This window comes from Panthera pardus, unplaced genomic scaffold (assembly GCF_024362965.1).
Source record: "Panthera pardus isolate Hobbes unplaced genomic scaffold, ASM2436296v1 HiC_scaffold_13, whole genome shotgun sequence".
NCBI classification, from domain to species: domain Eukaryota; kingdom Metazoa; phylum Chordata; class Mammalia; order Carnivora; family Felidae; genus Panthera; species Panthera pardus.
In genome coordinates this window covers 160,253,651-160,269,675 of record NW_026526688.1, presented here as the reverse complement: position 1 = coordinate 160,269,675, position 16,025 = coordinate 160,253,651, and the positions used below count along the sequence as shown (strand labels likewise).

The 16,025-nt window shown below is 39.2% G+C and overlaps 1 pseudogene; it reads right to left on the bottom strand.

Annotated features, from left to right (window-relative positions):
- Window positions 1–1,194: 1,194 nt before the first annotated feature.
- On the bottom strand, window positions 1,195–15,975 carry LOC109278851 (60S ribosomal protein L7a-like; annotated as a pseudogene).
- Window positions 15,976–16,025: the final 50 nt, after the last annotated feature.

Below are 16,025 nucleotides of genomic sequence, written 5' to 3'. Positions count from 1 at the left end.
TATTGGAACACAACCCAAAGAATAAAGTAAATATATTAAAAAAAAAAGGGTAAAGTAAGTATCCATGAGCACATACTGATAGAAATGAATGAATGAGGGGAGAACGGACTTTTCATTATAGTATAATTCCAAATAATAAAAGCAGAAGGAATGAGGGAAACTAATAAATATATAACTAATAAATATAGAAAAATAAGAGAAGTAGAAAATTACCGTTAAAACATGCAATAATAATTGCTGTGGGCAAGACCAACAGATGAATGCTAAAATTAGTGAGTGAAAGTTTAAAGAGAAATAGGATGTTTTCACAGCCTCAGAGTGTTTCCCTTAAAATATTCATTGACTAAAAAGGGGAAAAAATAAGAATTTTACAGTGGCAGATACCATAGACACCCCCTTAGCCAGGGAATCAAGGTTAACATCACCCATAGTAATAATGGGACATATCAGTGTTGTGTGCCCGACATGTTGCAGAGAAAGGCACATCACCTCTGTACTATTCTTCCCCCAAATCCATAACATTATTATAACCACAAGAAAACATCAGACAAATCCAAATTCTCTGAGAGACATTCTATAAGGTAACGCTCTTCAAAAGTATCAAGGTCATGAAAGATAAGGAAAGATTGAGTGTACTAGTTTGCTAGGGTTGCCATAACCAAGTACCACAAACTGGCAGGGCTTATGCAACAGAAATTTATTGTCTCACAGGTCTGGAGGCCAGAAGTCTCAGGTCAAAATGTCATCAGGATAGGCTCCTTCTGAGAGCTGAGAAGGAGGGATTTGTTCCAGGTCTCTTTCCTTGGCTTGTAGATGGCCACCTTCTCCTGGGGCCTCCACATCATCTTCCTTCTGTACACATCTGGGGCTACATGACCTCTTTTCATGAGGACAACAGTCATATTGGATTAAGGCCCGGGGTGCCTGGGTGGCTCAGTCGGTTAAGTGGCCGACTTTGGCTCAGGTCATGATCTCGCGGTCCGTGAGTTCAAGCCCCGCGTCGGGGTCTGTGCTGACAGCTCAGAGCCTGGAGCCTGTTTCAGATTCTGTGTCTCCCTCTCTCTGACCCTCCCCTGTTCATGCTCTGTCTCTCCCTGTCTCAAAAGTAAATAAATGTTAAAAAAAAATTTAAAAATAAATAAAAATAAAAAATAAACATATTGGATTAAGGCCCATTCTAAGGACCTCATTTTAACTTGATTACCTCTAAAAAGGCCCTATTTCTAAATAAGGTCATATTCTGAGGTGCCTGGAGGTTAGAGCTTCAACAAATGAATTTGTTGTGTAAGGGGAGACACAAATTCAACCCCTAACACTGATGAACAGATGGCTTAAGGGGATGTGACAACTCAGTGCATTGTGGGATCCTAGAATGGATCCTGGAACAGAAAAGAGATATTGGTGGAAAAACTGGCAAAATCTGAATAAGATCTCTAATTTAGTTAGTGATATTATACTAAGGTTAATTTTTTTTGAAAGAGAACTTTTTATTACTTTTATGTACAGACAATTCAACAGCACCCACTTAGCCCAGTTTGGTGGCCAGTACTTTAGCCTTTGCCTTTTCCAACTTAGCAATTCGAGCCACTGACTTTGGACCCAGGATATTGCCTCCCCGGCAATGGTGGATCTCATCATATCTGTCATTGTAATTGGTCCTAATGGCTTCCACCAGCTTAGCCAGAGCTCTTTTGTCTTTGGAGTTTACCTGTATGAAGGCAACAGTGGTGCAGGTCTTCCTGTGGACCAGACGCCCCAGCCTGGCCTTCCCCTTGATGATGCAGTAGGGAACACCCATCTGATGACACAGGCAGGCAGAAAGACAACCAGCTCAATGGGATCCAATCATGTACAATCACTACTAGCTAAGCCTTCTTGTTTCCCACCAAGCTGGTGATGGTTTTAACCCCAGCTCGAAGGACAGGCAGCCTCTGGGTGGGGACATCCCCTTTGCTGGCAGCTTTCTTCTCAGCCTGGGCCAACAATCTCTGCTTCTTCTCTTGCTTTGTCTCTGGTATGTACCTGTGGGCCAGCTTAAGCAGTTGAGTAGCTGTTTGGCATTCCAAGGCCTGAGTAAACTGGTTAATCACAGGAGGCACTTTTAGGCATTTATAAAGAATAGCCCACTGCCGCTGCAGCTGGATGTAGTGGGGCCATTTGACAAAGCGGGTGAGGTCCCTTTTGGGCTGGATGTCCTGTCTGATGCCAAAATTATTGGGCTTTTTCTCCTTTTCTCAAACAGGGGATTGACCATCTTCTTGGCCTACTGCTTCTTCACAACAGCAGGGGCCAGGGCTACCTTCTTTCCCTTGACATTCTTTCCTTTTGACATCTTGGATGGCTGGAAGAGAGAGCTAAGGTCAATTTCTTTTTTTTTTTTTTTTTTAATTTTTTTAACGTTCATTTATTTTTGAGAGAGACAGAGTGTGAGCAGGGATGGGGCAGAGAGAGAGGGAGACACAGAATCTGAAGCAAGCTCCAGGCTCTGAACTGTCAGCACAGAGCCCGATGCGTGGCTCAAACCCACCAAACATGAGATCATGATCTGAGCAGAAGATGGATGCTCAACTGACTGAGCCACCACCCAGGTGCCCCTAAGGTTCATTTCTTAGTTCTGAGAATTGTAATATGGTTATATGAGATGATAGCATTGGGGGAAGCTGGATAAAAAATGTGGAGCTCCCTGTACTATCTTTGCAATTTCTCAGGAAGGCTAAATGTTTTCTAAAATAAATTTTTAAAAGCCCTATATAAGTTGGTTTCTATGAAGTAGCTAAAAGATGAACAAGGCCATCATATACAGACAGCATCAAAATGTGGAAAAATGAGTTAGTAGCGTCTCACTCTCTGAAACCAAGTTACTTACTTGCCTAGTTGCATTGAAAATGGAAATACTGTCTAGCTGAGTACAACCTTGAGTACACCTTTTAGTCAAAACAGGCAGTTCAAATGATGATATGCTGGAAAAAAATCTCATATATCCCGTGCCAAGTCTTATGTTGTCCTTTCCAACTAATAAAAACCGATCCATACAGCTCACATGTTTGCTTCTCAGGTAAAGAGTTCAGATTGTGGTTAACAAAAGTGACCACTTCCTATATTGGAGTGATGTCTTTATGGAAGAGAATAAAGATAGTATCTTATTCACCTTTGGATTATACACAGGAGGCACTCAAGATCTATGTATTTGTTTTCTTGACATGTAATTCTTATAAAGGAATCTGACTTTTTAGGTACTTACTAAAAAGCTGATCACATTAGCATTATTTTGTTTCCTCTCTCTCCCCTTTGCTTTTTCTGTGTTCTTTTTTCCACTCTTTTTTTAGTTTAATTCCTCATCAAGCTAAATGTCTTATTTCTCTACCTTCTGTTTTGTTTTGTTTTGTTTTGTTTTGTTTTGTTTTGTTTTGTTTTAGACAGTGAGAGAGAGAGAGGGAGAGAGAGAATGGGGGAGGGGGAAAAAGAAGAGAGAATCTCCAGCAGTCTCCACACTCAGGGTGGAGCTAGACATGGGGTTTGAACTCATCATCCTAGGACATGACCTGAGCCAAACTCAAGAGTCAAACACTTAACTGATTGAGCTACCCAGGCACCCCTCTCTATACTCTGTTCTTAAATATGTTTTCTTGTACTCCTCTTTACCTTAGCCACCGTAAGCAGTTTGAAACTCCCACAGCATAGTTGCCAAGACCAGCAGAGTCACCCATATGGGCATTCAGGTTGCACACCACACAAGAGCACCACATCTAAAGAGGAATTTTGGATCACTCAGCTGAGTTCTGGAGCAGTGGGGGAGGCTCCTCCTCCATAAACCCTCATGTGCACTCATGGAAATCAGTTACCTAGCACACACTCTACCCTTGACTACATTCTAAGCATCAGGAGGTAACAGCTATTTTCACACTGATGCCATATAACAAACAACTATAAATTGGAATGGCCTAAAAACAATAAATATCCAGCTCTTTCTCATGCATTTTTAGATTTACTGAAATTTGGCTGATCTAGGCTGGGCTTGGCTAAACGGGACCGGGGTGGCATCCAACTTTAGGTTGAGTTCAGGATTGCTCAACATCTCTCTTCCTCCTTTGACCACTGACTACCCAAAAATTTTTCTTCTTATAGTCAGAGACAGACAAGCTTTGAAAGAAAATTTTTTTAAAGACATGTCCAATTGCACAAGCACATTTCAAAGTTCTGCTCATATAATGTCAAATCAAGTCAAATCAAGCAAATCAAGTCAAAGCAAGTAATTAGGCCAAGTCCAAAGTCAAATTGCAGGCCAGTCTACTCCATTCACCATGAGATCATATCAAGAATATAAATGTATATAATAGGAATACAGGGGAGTAATAGATACCAATACCACAATCTAACAAACTTCTGTTGGAAGCCTGAGTCCTTCTGGCTTTGTTTCCTCACCTAGATGGATATAGGGAGGCTGGATGGAAGCACAGAATGCATTATGTCTGCCTGGGCTCTTGAAATCTCTCTCAGGAGGAGTTATTCAGGTTGTGTAATAATATACTACCTAAAATTAAAAAATTTTATTTAAAAAAATTAAAAGGTGTGCTTTATTAAGTTCATACCAAGGCATTGCATGGGCAAGAGAGTGATAGCCTCACAAGGTGGATACGCCCAGTGGTCATCAGTTTCATTCCAAGGTCCTTTAAGACATGATGAAAAGCTGTTCCTCTTTGGGTTCCTCATGGCACATAATACAGGGCCTGCCCCCACAGCTGTTTTACAAATAAAAAAGTTAGATTTCATTTTGAAAACCAGATTTATTTTTTATAACAAGGAGACCTAAATTTTAAAGGTATTTCTTTTTTTGACTTTTTTTTATTTTTGTCATACTTCCCATTTGCAAGTGATACACATTTTTTTATCCTTAAGCAAGTAGCAAATAAGTCTATGATCTTGCAAGTCCACTAACTTGTTACCCTTGAAGGCTAGCTGTGGGAAGAACTTGGAAACTTTCAGTTCTTGAATAAGTGGAGCCAAGTCCTGATAAAAGAGAACTGGTGGACACTTTGGCTACTTGTTTCCACAAACTCTGAGAATATTTCATTCATGATATGAGAGCAGCCATTTTTCCCTTCTTGGGAAAGTTTGAGCCAGGAGATTATTAATTAATATAATTATTTCTCAGATATTATATGTATGAATGCTTAAAGGGACACATTTTTTCAGTCTTATGTAGAATTTTTAATCATCCAATTCTCTATTTTTAAAAATCCTATTAGAAGAAAACATCAGTAAGAATAATGAAAATTGCTAGGGGCTGGGGGAAGAGGGTGAGGGGGAGTTATAGTTTAATGGGTACAGAGTTTCAGTTTTGCAAGATGAAAAGTTAGGGAGATGAACCTTGGTGCTGGTTGCCCAACAATATGAATGTACTTCATACCACTGAACTGTACACTTAAAATAGTTAAGATGGTAAATTTTATGTTAGGTACAGTTTATCACAATTTTTAAAAATTGGGGAAAAAAGAAAAACATTATTGGAAATGTTAAGAAAATGAATAATCCACTATGCTTCCAAAATTTTTCCTACCTTAAACAACTCTTAAACGAATAACCAGACAATATAAAAATCATAAACTGTACTGGGGCTCCTGAGTGGCTCATTTGGTTAAGACTCTGACTTCAGCTCAGGTCATATCTCATGGTTCATGAGTTAGAGCCTCAAAACCGGCTCTCTGCTGTCAACGCAGAGCCCACTCTGGATCCTTTGTCTCCCGCTTTCTCTCTGCCCCTCCCCCACTAGTGCTCACACACTAGCGCTCTCTCTCAAAAACAAACACTAAAAATATATAGTGTATATTTAAAAATCATAAACTTCCCTGATAATTAACACTGATAAGAATATTAAGTCAAACAAAACACTTGTAATTCTCCACCAGTACTGATATTGACAAGCTCCATTTGTTTTACTGTCGAGAAAATATAAAATACATTTTGTAGGCATCCATAGATTTCAGAAACAAATCCCTTATTTCAACCATGCTGATGGAAACTTATTTCAGGTGGGCTAACTTTTTATTGATGGCTGGTCCTAATATCAAGTTTCTGTACATTGTTCTTGTATAACCATTCCAGGCTGGACAATTCCCTGCAGGCCACATTTACTGAATCTCTCATGACAGTTGTACTTTCCTATTTCATGGTTTGACTATCCCTTTTTTGCTCACTACCAATTTTAAATATTCTGCCTGGAAGACTGAAGTTAATGTGAAAAAATAGGTAATAAGCTTACTATAGAAATACTGGATTTTATATACATTTCTAAGAGGAAAAAAAGTCTTGGGGACTCATTTCATACCTCTTCTAGGAAGTCCTTGATCTCAAGGGACTTGATTAATGGTAAAAATTAATTATCTATACTCCCTGCCCCTGAATAATGATAGTAACAACAGTCTTACCTTTGTATAGTTTAAGTGCTACTTACTAGAAAGTTACTTATTGACTATTTTTAATAAAGCCTTATTACTTAGTATATATGAAAATATATATTTCCTTTGAATTTAATCCATAAAAATGATAAACAATTTAATAATGTCTTGGGATAAAGGAGGGATATAAGTTTGAAGCAGATGGAGTATTTAACATTAAAACTGATTTTTAGCAAAAATGAGTATGGTCAAGCCCATGTACTCATTTATATTTCCCTTAATTTGCTTATGCTTCTAGGGTGCAGGTCTAGGCTTGCCAGTGGCATTGTTTCTGAGTTCCCCAAGTGCAGAGAGAAGAAAAATCCTATGTCCATTACCTGATCTGAGTATATTAACAAAGTCATGCTAAGAATTATTTACCTCTACTTCAAGTCAAAATATGTATATTTTGGTCCATGGTGGCCAATTCCCAGAAGAGATTCAGAATTAGATGAGAGATGATCTCTGCATTTCTGAGAGAATTTCTCTGAATGTGTACAGGAAACTTAGCACCACGCCCTTTATTGTAATATCACCCCACAATATGTGCATTGAATAAAGCAACTGTATTTAAAAAAGCTTGAGAAGGGATACAGGAGTGCTGATGCATAGGGGCACTTGTACCCCAATGTTTATAGCAGCACTCTCAACAATAGACAAATTATGGAAAGAGCCTAAATGTCCATCAACTGACGAATGGATAAAGAAGATGTGGTTTATATATACAATGGAATACTACTTGGCAATGAGAAAGAATGAAATCTGGCCACTTGTAGAAATGTGGATGGAACTGGAGAGTGTTATGCTAAGTGAAATAAGTCAGGCAGAGAAAGATACCATATGTTTTCACCCATATGTGGATACTGAGAAACTCAACAGAAGACCAGCGGGGAGGGGAAGGGGGGAAAAAAAGTTACAGAGAGGGAAGGAGTCAAACCATAAGAGACTCTTAAATACTGAGAACAAACTGAGGGTTGATGGGGGGTGGAGGAGAGGGGAAAGTGGGTGATGGGCATTGAGGAGGGCACCTGTTGGGATGAGCACTGGGTGTTGTATGGAAAACAATTTGACAATAAATTATATTTAATATTAAAAAATTAATGTTAAAACCTTTATAAAAAGAAAAAAAAAAGCTTGAGACACAATGTGATTCTGCAAGCCAATCTTTGCCTTCCTTGTATCTGTATGTCTTACTGTATTATTTTCCTATGTTGTTCAAATGTGTATCTGTTACCTAGCTAATATTTATTTTTGATATTTATTTAATTAATGGTGATACAGGTAGTTCTCATTCTCATTTAGTGGCTCCCTGACTTCCTCCTAAAGAGCTGCAAAAAAATGAAAAGTATTATCAGAGGATACTTACATCTGCTTCTAATAAAAACTAAAACAAACACCAATTACTATGTGCATAATAGTAGACACTATTCTGTCATCCTGATACTTCTAAAGCCATTTATAAAGAAAGAATCTGGAAAGTGGAGCACAGTGATTCTCATTGTTCCAAAAAAAAGAAAAAAATTACTTGGATTTCTTTGTGTTCATACTAATGGCCTGACAGCTCTGAGAAATTGCTCTTGCTTCCTTAGACAGAAATGTGCGTAATTGAATCATAATAAAACAACGCTAAGAAAAAGAAAAGAGAAAAATCCAAGTAACTGACATACTAAAAGTCCCCAAATTTAGAAATAAGGAAAAAATGAAATTATATAAACTCATAGGATTTCTTCAAACATATAAAGACCTCTTGGCCTCATACTTAATCAAAATCAATCAGATTTAAATTAAGGGACAGGTGGACTGCCGTACAAGTGGGTCATGCAAAAGTTCACTTGTGTGAGATCTATGGTTTCTCACTAAACAAAGTCCACAAAGCCAGTTGTGCTATCCACTCATTGGTGTTTCATCAGGCAGAGCCCTGGAGACAGCAGCACACTTCTGTTCTTCCTCCCTCAGGGATTTTAAGCATGGAGAAAGGGATTCCCTCCTGCCTCCAAAATGTGGAAAATAAGTGCAGCTTACTCTGAGTGCTCTGAGATCATTAAGAATCCACAAGTTTCACACCTCTGCTTTATCGGAGCATAGTATCAAGGGAGGAAACAATTAACTTCAGTAATCCTGCCAATATTGTTATCATCAATATTCACTACTCTTGGCCATTTGGAAGAAACTTTTCCCTTGGAGCTTTTTAATGATAGAAAAATTATTTCATGCTATCCAAACATGAGATTGCTGATTGCCTCATATGTGATATTTGTCAGTATACGTGGCCTTCCGTCTATGAAAAGGAAGCAAGATCTCGGAGCCTGAGTGACTACTGTACATTTTTTAAGAACATCAATCTACGCAATTTAATCTTCTAAATCAATGAATAACAGCTATCAGTTATTGAGTGCTTACTATGTGCCAAGCACTATGCCAAGTGCTTTATAAGAAACATCTCAGCAAATTTCATGACAGTCCCAAAAGATGGGGATTATTATTTTGAATTTACAAATGAGGAAACTGAGGCTCAGAAGAATTAAGTAATTTACCCTGTGGTCATTAAACCAGTAAAGACCAGACTTGAACCTACTTGTGCATGACCCAGTGATGATGTATTTCCATCAGTTTATGTTGTGTCTCAGGTCCGCTTGATGCAGAGGATTATAGTAACATAAAGAGATATTCATTAAAATACTACTACTACATGCTTACTATGTGTCTTAGGCTAAATAATGAATCTGTGCCTCCAGTTTCTAGTCTTAAAATGAGGATAATAAAGATTCTTACCTCACAGGACTGTTGTAAAGACTAAATTAATCAATACACGTAAAGCACTTAGAATAGTACATAGAACATAATAAGTGCATTGGTATGAGTTCTAGGAACTAGATATACATCAGTGAACAAAAAAAAAAAATAAAAGTCCTCACCCTCATAAAGCTTCATTCTAGAGAAAGAGAAAGAGAAAGTAAACAAATAACATATATGTCAGGATGTAATGTTATAGTATTCCAGGATGTAGTAAGAACCATGAAGAAAAACAAAGCAAAAATAGAAGATAAAGAATGCTAAGTTGGGATGCTATTTTAAATAGGGCTATTGTGGAAGCCCTCATTGAGGTAACATCTAAGCAAAGACTTGAAAAGGATGCAGTAATGAGCCATGCAGATATTTAATGGAAGATCATTCTAAGCAGAGGGAAAGGCAAGTGCAAAGGTCCAGTTTGCCTGGACCTTTCATGGAACAAGGAGGTCTAAGGAACTGAACTCAAGTGATCAACTGGAGTAGTCCCAGTGGACAGAGAAAGGAGCAGATAGTGTAAAGTCTTGTAGGTCATTGTAAGAACTTTGGTTTTTATTCTGGAGTGACTGGATGATCCTGAGCAAAGGGTAACACAATTTGACTCATGTTTTAAAAAGGATCACTCTGGAGGCTGTGTTAAGAATAGACTGTAGGGAGATAAGGGTAGAAAAACAGAGAGCATAGGAGGCTGTAAGGGACAGTTTGGACAGCAGTAATTCAGGAGAGACATGATACTGTCAATAATCAAGGAAAGAGTAGCCATGGAGATGGTGAGAAGTGGTCAGATTCTGGATGTACTTTGAAGGTAGAACCAACACAATTTCTTGAAAGATTGGATGTGGAATGTGAGAGAAAGAGAGGAGTCAAGGACTGGCCTGAACAGCTGCAAAGACAGAGATACCTTTAACCCGAATAGAGAAAACTGAGAGAGAAGCTGTGTTTATTATTTTTTTAATCTTTTATTTATTTTTGAGAGAGAGAGAGAGAATGAGCAGGGGAGGGGCAGAGAGAGAGGGAGACAACAGAATCCAAAGCAGACTCCAGGGTCTGAACTGTCAGCACAGAACCCGATGCAGGGCTCCAACCCATGAACCTTGAGATCACGACGTGAGCTGAAGTCAGACACTTAACTGACTGAGCTACCCTACCCAGGCACCCAAGAGAAGTTGTGTTTAGAAAGCTTTTGTGTATCACTTTAAATCCTTCCAGCCTCACCCTCTATTCTAAGTATTGGGCAGTAACCAGTTCTATTCAGATATCAACCACCTTCTCTTGAGAGCAATATAACAACATCTTGTCTCTCTCACTCTTTGCTTATAGTATGGGAAACCTGAAGAAACCAGCCCTCCACACCCACGTGCAACTAGAAGCATGTAGTGCAATCATGACCAATGGTAGACAGGAAGTGATGGATAAATGTTTTCCTCTTTCTTCTTCATTCCTGTGAGGAATTCTGAAAGACATCCCATAAGTGCCTTCTGGCTGCTCAGAAGGTACCATGGGATCAATCAAAGTTGTCCATGGTATAGGTCACCTCAATAATACTATTTTTTCCTCTTTCTCTATTTTATTTCCTTTGTGCCCTCATTCTATTCCTTGAACTCATATTCTCAAATAAACCACAAGCATGGATGCCTCTGTCTTAGTCTCTGCTTTCAGAGGAACCCTGGGCACTACAACTGGCTCTAGAAAGGAAACTGTCAGTATGGGATTTTGGAGGCTGATCCTACATCACTGATCACGAGACAATAAGGGCCCCTGCTGGTAGTAAGTGGTTGGTGGTAAATTTAAAGTGGTGATAACCCCTGGCATATAGTAACATCACAATTACCAAGACTCTCAACTGTAGTAGATTGGAATAAGGTGCAGACAGAAGATGAAGCATTGGATTATGTGGTAGATATGGTATTTCAGCATTATGAAAGCAATACTAATTATAAGATGGGCTGATGTCTGCTAACAGCTTTGGAGATCTTAACAAAAGAAAATGACAGGGAGTATTCAGTCAATCATGGCACACTGTGAAAGCCACAAGGCCCCAAGGGCAGTGTAGCCACAAAGCAGACATGCTAAACATCAGCTCCCACATATAATCATAAGGGTGGCAGAGCTACAAAGAAGTCTTAATGCACAGCCTTAAAACATCACTCATGTCAAAGCCAAAGCCCTAATAAGAAAATAATGGAATCCTGAGATCTAGAATGAGGACATTTGTGTGGATATGCTTTATACTCTTAAACCTTCAGATTTTTTGTTATCCTCTGTGCCAAAAGTCTCCTTTCTCTTGATAAAGGAGAGAAGCCTTTCCTTATCTGGAAATGCTGCAAAGAATATATCTGAGGTAAGTGCCTCCTAATATAACCTTATTTCCCTCAGTATCCACACTACTACCCTCATTACCTCAAGCCTGTAACCACAGTCAGATCTCAGCACATCCTTTGTACGGGGTTGCAGTCTCTGCTCTAGGAAGAACTAGACCAGGTTTTCTCAATCTCAGCATTTATGACATTTGGGCTGGACAATTCTTCGTTGTGGAGGACTGTTCTGTGTGTTGTACACTGTTTACAGCATCCCTGGCATCTACCCACTAGATGCTAGTAGAATCCTCCCAGTAATGACAACCAAAAATTTCTCCAGACATTACCGAATGTCCCCTAAGGGTCAAAATCACCCCAGTGTAGAACTACTGAACTAGACTACATTATAAGGAGTTGCAGAACTGCTAACACATACCAATATGAACTGGAGGGATATCTGTGAGAGTGAATATTTAGAGTGCTAAGCCAGAGGGATCAGGTTATAAGGCTGTATATGGGAGAATGTATGACATTGGGCTATTCACCTATGATTCTGGATTTAATGTTTTGGCAAGGACATCCGGAGTCAGTTCTAATACACAACCTTGATGTCTCCCTTAAAGCTTTGATATGATGATGGCCTGCGCTAAGTGAGATGTTATAACAATTTTGAATGTGCATGGAGAAAGGAATCAGAGGACAAAGAAACAGAAAGATCAGATATGACTTTACCACATGAGACTAAAGAACCATCACTAAAATACCTTTCTTAGAAGTAAGGATATCAGAATAAACTTGTTGAAAAACTAAAGTACCCATCACTGGGATATGTTCCCACAAGGACTGTGATACAAGTTACCTAACTCTCAGGTCATTTGTTCTGGAAGATCTAATGGTGCTATAGAGATCTATGATAGATAAAGACACTGGGTGAAATTTCTGTAAAGCCCCTAATAAGAGAGTTGCAGTACACGTCCCTCATGTTCTGCAAGGCCATGCCTTCTGAGGCAGAAAACTAGTCACTGGGAAAACTAGAGCTATATATCATGAGCTGAATAGTATCAGATACACCAAATCACAAGCACATGGGCACAGCAACTATCTATGAAGTATGGAAATGGTATAGGATTGAGCCTGAGCAGATCCAAGAGAAGAGGAACCTACATGACTAGGTAACTCAGACTACTGGCGCTTACTTCTACAGCACTGACATCTGTTCATCAACTCATGCCCATGGCCTTTTGGGAGTTCCCTATGACTACCTAACATGGAATTAAAAAATTAAACTTGGTTCGCAGATGGGTTGGCATACTATGTTGGTAAGTAGGCAAAATTGGACTGCTGTTGCACTACAGCTCCACTCAGGGATGGATCTAAAGAACAAAAGAACAAAAGAATCTTCCCAGCTGCCAGAACTTAGGAGAGTGTTCTTCCTTGTTTGCTTTATATAGATAGAGAAATGACCTGAAATACAAATCTTTACAGATGTCTAGGTTTTTCTGTCTTGCTTGCAGTGACTCTGCCAACATTCCACAATCACCAGAATTATTAAAACATTCCTGATCAACATTATGTCAACTAAAGAATCCATTTCATGGCCAAAAAAACCTCAAACAACAAAAAACAAACAAACAAAAGAAAACAAAACAAAAACAAAAACCCAAAAAACAAAAAACCGCCAAGTGACAATATACACATGACCATGGAATCCACTGATATTGCAATATCCCTCATCACTCAGAAGAAGCCAGGCTCATAAAAATGGTGGAATAGCTTGCTACAAATCCAGTTAATGTTCTTTTTGGGATTGAGGTGTTGTCCTACAAGATGTGGTAAATGCTCAAAACCAACCTATAAGGAGTATCCCTAACAGCTAAAGACATGGCTCCAGAAACCCAGGAACTGGAGCAGGATTGGTCCATTTTATCAGTGACTCACCTACAGATTTATGTTTCTTGAATCTCAAATTTAGGTTTTGCTAGATAATAATAATTAGTTCTCTAGGGGTTGGGAGAGGGATATTTCCACCAGAATACATAACATGGAATAGAGTGAACTTGAAACTCTCACTATTACTGGGTCACTTTGGGCTCCATTCTTGCCTTCAGTAGACAGTTTGAGACTCATTTCATGAAAATTCTCAGAAGGTCCTAAGAGATCAAGAAAACATTCAAGTATGGTGATGACCAATTAAATAACACACCATTATATTGCCTCTCCCTCTTCCTTGTTTTATTTACCCTTCCTCTTCTCTTAGTCTTGCTCCCTGGGGTCAAAGCCCCAAATAAACTACTATACACAAGCCTTTGTTTCAGCCTCTACTTTGGGGAACTCCAAGAGGGGAGAGAGGAGAATTTAATTTTTGGACCCAGAAATTTGAAATGCTTGACAGATATGCAAGTAGAAATGTTGGGGAAGCAGTATACATAAATCTGGAGTTTAGGGAATAAGTCCAGACTTCTGAAATGCAGTTCACTCCCCAACTTTCAAGAGGGCCATAAACATACAGGTAAAAAAAAAAAAAAAAAAAAAGCATATTTTGCAGGACAAAATAGTACATGTGATTCTCATATAAATAGTGGCCACAGTAAGAGTTCCAGTACTGAACACAAAGGGCCAAATGGATCTTTTTAAAGATAGGACTAGGGGTGTCCAGGTGACTCAGTCGGTTAAACATCTGAATCTTGACCATCTGATTTTGGCTCAGGTCATGATCTCATGGTTCGAGATCAAGCCCCGCATCCAGCTCTGCGCTGATGGCATGGAGCCTGCTTAGGATTCTGTCTCTCCCTCTCTCTCTGCCCCTCTCCTGCTCATGTTCTACCTCTCTCTCTCTCTCTCTCTCTCTCTAAATTAATTAATTAATTAAACCTTAACATTTTTTAAATAAAAAATAAAGATAGGACTAGACAGATCCTGCTCTTAGAAGGAAAATCATTCAATGAAATTGAAAAGCATTCTAAGTAGCATTAACTTGAGCATATTAATGTCAGTAGCAAATAGGTCATTACTAATTATGATTTTTTCCACCAAATTATATATTCAGATACACACTGAAAGATACTTTGCACCTTATTTGTTCCTTTCTCAATGAATCCATAGTCGACAGAGTGAATCACTTTTTTGTAGTTCCACGGTAGTCTCATTTTTCTATCTCTGTTGTGGGATTTACCTCACCAAACTGTACTTTATCCATGTATTTAATTCTGCTTTCCCAATGAAAGTGTGCCCTCTTCTGAATGGGATCCCTGTTTTTGGATCTCCAGCACCTGACACAGTGCCTGGCATAGAGGTGGCACTGTTTGTCAAATAGATGAATGTAGGCATGAATGGATTCCTGTGGAACACTTGCAAAGGACTGTGTTGAGCAGGAGCAAAGAAATCACACCTTTAAATTCTCAGCACACTTATCTGACCTGTACATTTCTTTGGTCACTTATTTTGTGTCTTATTTTATATGTATTTGTTGTACCTACCAAACTGTGAACTTCTTCAGGGTAGGATTCATGTCTGAATCACTTCTGCACCTGTATCAAGGTGCCTGGCATAAAATACGTGCCAGGAACATAGAACATGAATTACTTGCTTTGCAACCAGCAACCTTGGCATCATTTGTGCTTCTCAAACTTATATGTGCACAAGTGTCATCTTGTTAAGATGCAGATCCGAATTTAAAAGATTTGAAGTGAGCCAGAGAGGCTGCAGTATCTAAAAAGCCCTCAGCTGATGCCCAAGCAGCTGGTCTGAGGACCACACTTTGACTATTAATCTCACTACATCAATGGTTCTGGACCGTAGTTGCATATTAGGACCTTTTTGGAAGATATTTAAAGTAGAAAGAGAAAGAAAGAAAGAAAGAAAGAAAGAAAGAAAGAAAGAAAGAAAGAAAGAAAGAAAGAAAAAGAAAAGGAAAAGAAAAAAGAAAAACTGAATAAAAAAAGTACTGAAGTCTGGGTCTCACCCCTCAAAAATTATTTTTTTTTTAATTTTTTTAATGTTTATTTATTTTTGAGGGAGAGAGAGACAGGCAGAGCGTGAAGTGAGGGCGGGGGTCCAGAGAGAGGGAGAAACAGAAACTTGAAGCAGGCTCCAGGCTCCGAGCTGTCAGCACAGAGCCCAACGCGGGGCTCGAACTCAGGAACCAGCCGTGAGATCATGACCTGAGCCAAAGTCAGACGCTTAACCGACTAAGTCACCCAGGTGGCGCCCCTCAAAAATTCTGATTTAGTTTATTTACAGTCTCCATGCTATAAGTAGCAAGGATCTAGAGTTAACAGAGCTTTACATATACAAAAAGGAAAACAATCAGAACTCTTCTTAAATTAAGTTGCGGAGAATACCTGAATAACTCTTTTAAGGAAAGTAATGTCACACAATCCCAAATTCCGAAGTGTCGTCAGTCTCCGAGCGACAGAGACCCCGCCCCTGCCAGTCCTTGATACGCCCCTCCAGCGAGACTTTGCCCCGCCTCACCACGCCCATCACCGCCTGGCCTTCCTTCTCTACG